Source organism: Arachis ipaensis, chromosome B6, assembly GCF_059453495.1.
Source record: "Arachis ipaensis isolate K30076 ecotype BB chromosome B6, ASM5945349v1, whole genome shotgun sequence".
NCBI classification, from domain to species: Eukaryota; Viridiplantae; Streptophyta; class Magnoliopsida; order Fabales; family Fabaceae; genus Arachis; species Arachis ipaensis.
The window spans coordinates 91,369,683-91,378,779 of record NC_142441.1 but is presented as its reverse complement, the minus strand read 5'-3'; the positions used below and the strand labels follow the sequence as shown (position 1 = coordinate 91,378,779).

Below are 9,097 nucleotides of genomic sequence, written 5' to 3'. Positions count from 1 at the left end.
TTATTACGTACTGTGTCAGCAATTTTTAAGAATTATGCCATAAACTCAGTAGGTTCTTCATGTGGAAGACCAAAATACTGGTAATTTTGCTGCACCATGATAATAAGATGAGGGTTTAGCTCAAAATTGTTGGCTCTGATGGGGGGTATACAGATACTACTCCCATATGAAGCAGTAGTGGGGTTAGCATATAACCCAAGAGTCCTTCTGAACTATTCATTTCCACTTAGGTCCATGATGGAGAAAAAGAGATGATGTGGATTGTAAACAAAAATTTTATTCCCCTTTTTTTGAAATCAAACTAATTAAAATAAAGTAAATAAAAAAAATTGATGCAAGTTTCGAAAATTAAGAAAAGAAAAAGAAATAAAAGGAATTAGAAAACTAAATTAATTAATTAATTACAAAGATTTGAAAATTTTTTTGGGTGAGGATTTTCGAAAAATGAAGAGAGAGAAAGTGGTTATGAAGTTTTGAAAAAGATATGTCTTAAAATTAAAGATACTTGTAAGAAAATAAATAAAAGAAAAGATTTGAAAAAGATATGATTTTAAAATTTTGAAGATTGAAACTTTCTTAACAAGAAAACACCAAACTTAAAATTTTTCAATCAAAATAATAAAATAGGACAAGTAATTCGAAAATTATAAATAAAAAAAAAGATTTTCGAAAAATAAAAAAATTGAAAAAGAATTTGTTTTGAAAAATATTTAAAAAGATAAATTTTTAAAATTGATGAGTAAATAAAGGAAAAGATTTTTTTTTTTTGAATTTAATGAGGAAAGAGAAAAACAATAAAATGATACCAAACTTAGAATTTTTAGATCAAAATAAATAAAACAACAAGAAAACTTTGAATGTCCAGATGAACACCAAGAACACTTTTTGAAGATTTTTAAGGAAATAAGGACACAAAAAAAACACCAAACTTAAAAAATTTGTATACTTTGGACACTAATAATTTGAAAATGTATAAGATAAACAGCAACAGACACCAAACAAGAAAATTTAAATATCAAATAAGGAAAATTATTAAGAACAATTTGAAGATCAAGAAAGAACTAAGAACATGTAATTAAAAATATGAAGAAAAATAAAAACATGCAATTCAAAAAATTGAAGGAAAATAAAAACATCCAATTAACACCAAACTTAAAAAATGAAACTAAACTCAAATAGAAGACTCGATTATTAGTTTATTGGTTTTATCAATTTATTAAAAATTTTCAAAAAAAAATCTAGAAAAAGAGAACAAAAATTTTAAAATTTTAACAAGAACAATAATAAAGGACTCAAATTTAGTGACTCTAAACCAAAAAAGATAAATTTTTCCTAATCTAAGTGGTATGCGAAATTGTTACTCAGGTTGTAAGTTATTGTTCGAAATTGATTCCCTGGCGATGGCACCAAAAACGGATGCACAGAACCATGGTCTAAACATATCTTCACAACTTCGCATAACTAACTAGCAAGTGCACTGGGTCGTCCAAGTAATAAACCTTACGTGAGTAAGGGTCGATCCCACGGAGATTGTTGGTATGAAGCAAGCTATGGTCACCTTGTAAATCTCAGTCAGGCGAATATAAAATAGTTATGGAGTTTTCGAAATTTATACTAAAATAAGGATAGAAATACTTATGTAAATCATTGGTGAGAATTTCAGATAAGCGTATGGAGATGCATTCATTCCTCTGAACCTCTACTTTCCTGCTGTCTTCATCCAATCCGTCTTACTCCTTTCTATGGCTGGCTTTATGTAAGGATGTCACCGGTGCCAATGGCTACTTTCAATCCTCTCGGGAAAATTGTCCAAATGCTCTATCATAGCACGGCTAATCGTCTGGAGGCATCACCCTTGTCGTTGGTTGCATCCTATTCCTCTCTGTGAAAATGGTCCGATGTGCTGTCACTGCATGGCTAATCATCTTGGAGGTTCTCGATCATACTGGAATAGAATTTACTATCCTTTTGCGTCTATCACTACGCCCAGCACTCACGAGCTTGGAGTTCGTCACAGTCATTCAATCCCAGAGTCCTACTCGGAATACCACAGACAAGGTTTAGACTTTCCGGACTCTCATGAATGCCGCCATCAATCTAGCTTATACCACGAAGATTCTGATTAAGAGATATAAGAGATACTCATTCAATCTAATGTAGAACGGAAGTGGTTGTCAGGCACGCGTTCATAGGGAATGATGATGATTGTCATGTTCATCACATTCAGGTTGAAGTGCGAATGAATATCTTAGAAGCGAAATAAGATGAATTGAATAGAAAATAGTAGTACTTTGCATTAATCTTTGAGGAACAGCAGAGCTCCACACCTTAATCTATGGAGTGCAGAAACTCTACCGTTGAAAATACATAAGTAATGAAGGTCCAGGCATAGCCGAATGGCCAGCCCCCAAACGTGATCAATAGATCAAAAGATAATCCAAAGATGATCAAAAGATATCTAATACAATAGTAAAAAGTCCTATTTATAATAAACTAGCTACTAGGGTTTACAGAAGTAAGTAATTGATGCATAAATCCACTTCTGGGGCCCACTTGGTGTGTGCTTGGGCTGAGCTTGAAGTCTACACGTGGAGAGGTCATTCTTGGAGTTGAACGCTAGCTTTTGTGCTAGTTTGGGCGTTGAACTCCACTTTGCAACTTGTTTCTGGCGTTGGACGCCAGAATTGGGCAGAGAGCTGGCGTTGAACGCCAGTTTGCGTCATTTAAACTTGGGCAAAGTATGGACTATTATATATTGCTGGAAAGCCCTGGATGTCCACTTTCCAACGCAATTGGAAGCACGCCATTTTGAGGTCTGTAGCTCCAGAAAATCCATTTTGAGTGCAGGGTGGTCAGAATCCAACAGCATCAGCATTCCTTCTTCAACCTCTGAATCTGATTTTTGCTCAAGTCCCTCAATTTCAGCCAGAAAATACCTGAAATCACAGAAAAACACACAAACTCATAGTAAAGTCCAGAAATGTGAATTTAACATAAAAACTAATGAAAACATCCCTAAAAGTAACTAGATTCTACTAAAAACATACTAAAAACAATGCCAAAAGCGTATAAATTATCCGCTCATCACAACACCAAACTTAAATTGTTGCTTGTCCCCAAGCAACTGAAAATCAAATAGGATAAAAAGAAGAGAATATACTATAAATTCCTAACTATCAATGAAACATAGCTCCAATCAGATGAGCGGGACTTGTAGCTTTTTGCCTCTTGAATAGTTTTGGCATCTCACTTTATCCATTGAAGTTCAGAATGAATGGCTTCTATAGGAACTCAGAGTTTAGATAGTGTTATTGACTCTCCTAGTTCAGTATGATGATTCTTGAACACAGCTATTTTATGAGTCTTGGCCGTGGCCCTATGCACTTTGTTTTCCAGTATTACCACCGGATACATAAATGCCACAGACACATAATTGGGTGAACCTTTTCAGATTCTGACTCAGCTTTGGTAAAGTCCCCAATTAGAGGTGTCCAGGGTTCTTAAGCACACTCTTTTTTTGCTTTGGACCTTGACTTTAACCGCTCAGTCTCAAGTTTTCACTTGACACCTACACGCCACAAGCACATGGTTAGGGACAGCTCGGTTTAGCCGCTTAGACCAGGATTTTATTCCTTTAGGCCCTCCTATCCACTGATGCTCAAAGCCTTGGGATCCTTTTTATTTGCCCTTGCCTTTTGTTTTTAAGGGTTATTGGCTTTTTGCTCTTGCCTCTTGGTTTTAAGAGCTTTTGGCTTTTTCTGCTTGCTTTTTTTTTTCCTTTCTATTTTTTTTTTCGCCTATTTTTTTTTTCTGCAAGCTTTGTTCTTTGCTACTTTTTCTTGCTTCAAGAATCATTTTTATGATTTTTTAGATTATCAAATAACATGTTTCCTAGTCATCATTCTTTCAAGAGCCAACATATTTAACATTCTTAAACAACAACTTCAAAAGACATATGCACTGTTCAAGCATACATTCAGAAAATAAGAAGCATTGTCACCACATCAATATAATTAAACTAAGTTCAAGGATAAATTCAAAACTCATGTACTTCTTGTTCTTTTGAATTAAAACATTTTTCATTTAAGAGAGGTGATGGATTCATAGGACATTCATAACTTTAAGACAAAGTTACTAACTACTAATGATCATGTAATGAAGACACAAACATAGATAAGCAGTTAACATAGAGAAAACGAAAAACAGAGAAAGTAAGAACAAGGAATGAGTCCACCTTAGTGATGGTGGCGTTTCCTTCTTGAGGAACCAATGATGTCCTTGAGCTCTTCTATGTCTCTTCCTTGTCTTTGTTGCTCCACCCTCATTGCTTTTTGATCTTCTCTTATTTCATGAAGGATGATGGAGTGCTCTTGATGTTCCACCCTTAGTTGTCCCATGTTGGAACTTAATTCTCCTAGGGAGGTGTTGATTTGCTCCCAATAGTTTTGTGGAGGAAAATGCATATGAGGCATCTCCGGGATCTCATGGTGATGAGCTTCCTGCGCCTCTTGAGCTCCATGAATGGGCTCTCTTGCTTGCTCCATCTTTTTCTTAGTGATGGGCTTCTCTTCCTCAATGTGAATGTCTCCTTCTATGGAAGCTCCAGCTGAGTAACATAGATGGCAGATAAGATGAGGAAAAGCTAGCCTTGCCCCAGGAGAGGGCTTTTCGGCTATTTTGTAGAGTTCAAGGGAGATGACTTCATGAACCTCTACTTCTTTTCCAATCATGATGCTATGGATCATGATGGCCCGATCCACAACTTCAGATCGGTTGCTAGTGGGGATGGTGGAGCGTTGGATGAACTCCAACCATCCTCTAGCCACAGGCTTGAGGTCCAATCTTCTTAGTTGAACCGGCTTGCCTTTGGAGTCAATCTTCCATTGAGCTCCTTCCACACATATGTCCATGAGCACTTGGTCCAACCTTTGATTAAAGTTGACCCTTCTAGTGTAGGGGCGTTCATCTCCTTGCATCATAGGCAAGTTAAACGCCAACCTCACATTTTCCGGACTAAAATCCAAGTATTTCCCCTGAACCATTGTAACATAGTTCTTTGGATCCGGGTTCTTACTTTGATCATGGTTCTTGGTGATCCATGCATTGGCATAGAACTCTTGAACCATTGGGATGCCGACTTGTTGGATAGGATTTGTTAGAACTTCCCAACCTCTTCTTTGAATTTCATGTCGGATCTCCGGATACTCATTTCTTTTGAGTTTGAAAGGGACCTCGCGGATCACCTTCTTCTTGGCCACAACATCATAGAAGTGGTCTTGATGAGCTTTGGAGATGAATCTTTCCATCTCCCATGACTCGGAGGTGGAAGTTTTTGTCTTCCCTTTCCCTTTTCTAGAGGATTCTCCAGTCTTAGGTGCCATCAGTGGTAATGGAAAAACAAAAAGCTTATGCTTTTACCACACCAAACTTAGAATATTGCTCGCCCTCGAGCAAGAAAATAAAGAATTAGATGAAGAAGAAGAAGAAAAGATGGAGAAGAGGGGGGAGGTGTGCTTCGGCCAAGAAGAGAAGGCAGGGTTGTGTTGTGTGAAAATGAGGAAGAATGGAAGGCTTTATATAGGGAAGGGATGGGGGTTAAGGTTCGGCCATATGGGTGGGTTTGGGTGGAAAATTGATTTGAATTTTGAAGGTAGGTGGAGTTTATTGGGTAGGTTTATGGGGAAGAGTGGGTGGATGTGAGTGGTGAAGGGTTAATAGGGAAGAGAGATGGAGGTGATAGGTGAAGGGTTTTGGGGAAGAGTGTTTATTGGGAATAGAGGATGATTGAGAAGAGAGTAGAGAGTGAGTGGAGGTAGGTGGGGATCCTGTGGGGTCCACAGATCCTGAGATGATCCTGTGGGGTCCACAGATCCTGAGATGATCCTGTGGGGTCCACAGATCCTGAGGTGTTCAAGGATTTACAACCTTGCACCAAATTAGGCATGTAAAATGCCCTTGCACACAACTCTGGGCGTTCAGCGCCAGGTTGGTGCCCATTTTGGGCGTTCAACGCCATTTGTTGCCCATTTCTGGCGTTGAACGCCAGAACCATGCTTGTTCTGGGCGTTCAGCGCCAGCTCCTCTCCAGGGTGCAATTCTGGCGTTCAGCACCCAGATGATGCCCATTTTGGGCGTTTATCACCCAGAACCATACTCTGTTCTGGCGTTGAACGCCAGGCAGGTGCTTCCTCCAGGGTGTGATTTTTCTTCCACTGTTTTTGATTCTGTTTCTAAATTTTTCGTTTATTTTGTAACTCCACATGATCATGAACCTAAGAAAACATGAAAAACAAAAATAAAATTAGATAAATAAACATTGGGTTGCCTCCCAACAAGTGCTTCTTTAATGTCAATAGCTTGACAGTGGGCTCTCATGGAGCCTCACAGATGTGCAGAGCTTTGTTGAGACCTTCCAACACCAAACTTAGAGTTTGGATATGGGGGTTTGACACCAAACTTAGAGTTTGGTTGTGGCCTCCCAATACCAAACTTAGAGTTTGACTGTGGGGGCTTTGGTTGACTCTGCTTTGAGAGAAGCTTTTTCTACTTCCTTTCCATGGATGCAGAGAGAGATCCTTGAGTTGTAAACACAAGGTTGTCCTTATTTAATTGAAGGATCAATTCTCCTCTGTCCACATCAATCACAGCTCTTGCTGTGGCTAGGAAAGGTCTTCCTAGGATGATGGATTCATCCTCTTCCTTTCCAGTATCCAGGACTATGAAATCAGCAGGGATGTAAAGGCCTTCAACCTTTACTAACACGTCCTCTACTTGTCCATAAGCCTGTTTTCTTGAATTGTCTGCCATCTCTAATGAGATTTTAGCAGCTTGCACCCCATAGATTCCCAGTTTCTCTATTACAGAGAGGGGCATGAGGTTTATTCCTGAACCAATGTCACACAGAGCCTTAAAGATCATGGTGCCTATGGTACAAGGTATTATGAACTTTCCAGGATCCTGTCTCTTCTGAGGCAATGTCAGTTGATCTAGATCACTTAGTTCATTGGTGAACAAGGGAGGTTCACCTTCCCAAGTTTCAATACCAAATAATTTGGCATTTAGCTTCATGATTGCACCAAAGAACTTGGCAGCTTACTCTTCAGTAACATCCTCATTCTCTTCAGAAAAGGAATACTCATCAGAGCTCATGAATGGCATAAGGAGGTTCAATGGAATCTCTATGGTCTCTAGATGAGTCTCAGATTCCTTAGGTTCCTCAGAGGGAAGATCCTTATTGATCACTGGACGTCCCAGGAGGTCTTCCTCCTTGGGATTCACGTCCTTCTCCTCTCTTGTGGGTTCGGCCATGGTAATTAATTCAATGGCCTTGCACTCTCCTTTTGGATTCTCTTCTGTATTACTTGGGAGAGTACTAGGAGGGATTTCAGTGATCCTTTTACTTAGCTGTCCCACTTGTGCTTCCAAATTTCTAATGGAAGACCTTGTTTCATTCATGAAACTCACAGTGGCCTTAGATAGATCAGAGACTAAATTTGCTAAGCTAGATGGATTCTGCTCAGAATTCTCTGTCTGTTGCTGAGTAGATGATGGAAAAGGCTTGCTATTGCTAAACCTGTTTCTTCCTCCATTATTAAAGCCTTGTTGAGGCTTTTGATCCTTCCATGAGAGGTTTGGGTGATTTCTCCATGATGGATTGTAGGTGTTTCCATATGGTTCACCCATGTAGTTCACCTCTGCTATTGCAGGGTTCTCAGGATCATAAGCTTCTTCTTCAGAAGATGCCTCTTGAGTACTGTTGGATGCAGCTTGCATTCCATTCAGACTTTGAGAAATCATATTAACTTGCTGAGTCAATATTTTATTCTGAGCCAATATGGCATTCAGAGTATCAATTTCAAGAACTCCCTTCTTCATAGGCGTCCCATTACTCACAGGATTCCTCTTAGAAGTGTACATGAACTGGTTATTAGTAACCATGTCAATGAGTTCTTGAGCTTCTGCAGGTATTTTCTTTAGGTGAATGGATCCACCTGCAGAAGTATCCAATGACATCTTTGATAGCTCAGATAAACCATCATAGAATATATCCAGGATGGTCCATTCTGAAAGCATGTCAGAAGGACACTTTTTGGTCAGCTGCTTGTATCTTTCCCAAGCTTCATAGAGGGATTCACCTTCTTTCTGTCTGAAGGTTTGAACATCAGCTCTAAGCTTGCTCAGCTTTTGAGGAGGAAAGAACTTGGCTAAGAAAGCCGTGACCAGCTTATCCCAAGAGTTCAGGCTGTCTTTGGGTTGAGAGTCCAACCATATTCTAGCTCTGTCTCTTACAGCAAAAGGGAAAAGCATGAGCCTGTAGACTTCAAGATCTACTCCATTAGTCTTAACAGTATCACAGATCTGCAAGAATTCAGTTAAGAACTGAAAAGGATCTTCAGATGGAAGTCCATGAAACTTGCAGTTCTGCTGCATCAGAGAAACTAGCTGAGGTTTCAGCTCAAAATTGTTTGCTCCAATGGTAGGAATGGAGATGCTTCTTCCATGTAAATTGGAATTAGGTGCAGTAAAGTCACCAAGCATTCTCCTTGCATTATTGTTGTTGGGTTCGGCTGCCATCTCCTTTACTCGTTCGAAATTTTCAATAAGGTTGTCTCTGGATTGTTGTAATTTAGCTTCTCTTAGTTTTCTCTTCAGAGTCCTTTCAGGTTCTGGTTCAGCTTCAACAAGAATGCTTTTTTCTTTGTCCCTGCTCATAAGAAAGAGAAGAGAAAAAGAATAGAAGAGGAATCCTCTATGTCACAGTAAAGAGGTTCCTTATTGTTAGTAGAAGAAGAAAAGGAATAGGGGTGAAGAAGAATGAAGAATCCAAACACAAAGGTGATGATAGGAGCAGAGATGTGAGATGAAGAGAAGTGTTAGTAGATGAATAAATAAATAGAAGGGGATAAGAGGAGGAGAGAATTTTCGAAAATAATTTTTGAAAAAGAGTTAGTGATTTTCGAAAATAGTTTTTGAAAAAGGTTAGTAGTTTTTCGAAAATTCAAATAAAAAAATAAAATAATTAGTCTAATTAAAAAGAAATTTTGAAAAAGAGGGAAGATTTTTTCGAAAATTAGAGAGAGAGAGTTAGTTAGGTAGT

The 9,097-nt window shown here is 38.6% G+C and overlaps 1 non-coding gene across 1 annotated transcript; it reads left to right on the top strand.

The window, feature by feature from the left end:
- Positions 1-8,067: 8,067 nt before the first annotated feature.
- Positions 8,068-8,175, top strand: LOC148561742 (small nucleolar RNA R71). The gene has a single exon (XR_015887620.1). It is a non-coding gene; the product is annotated as a small nucleolar RNA R71 (small nucleolar RNA).
- The last annotated feature ends 922 nt before the right edge of the window (positions 8,176-9,097 follow it).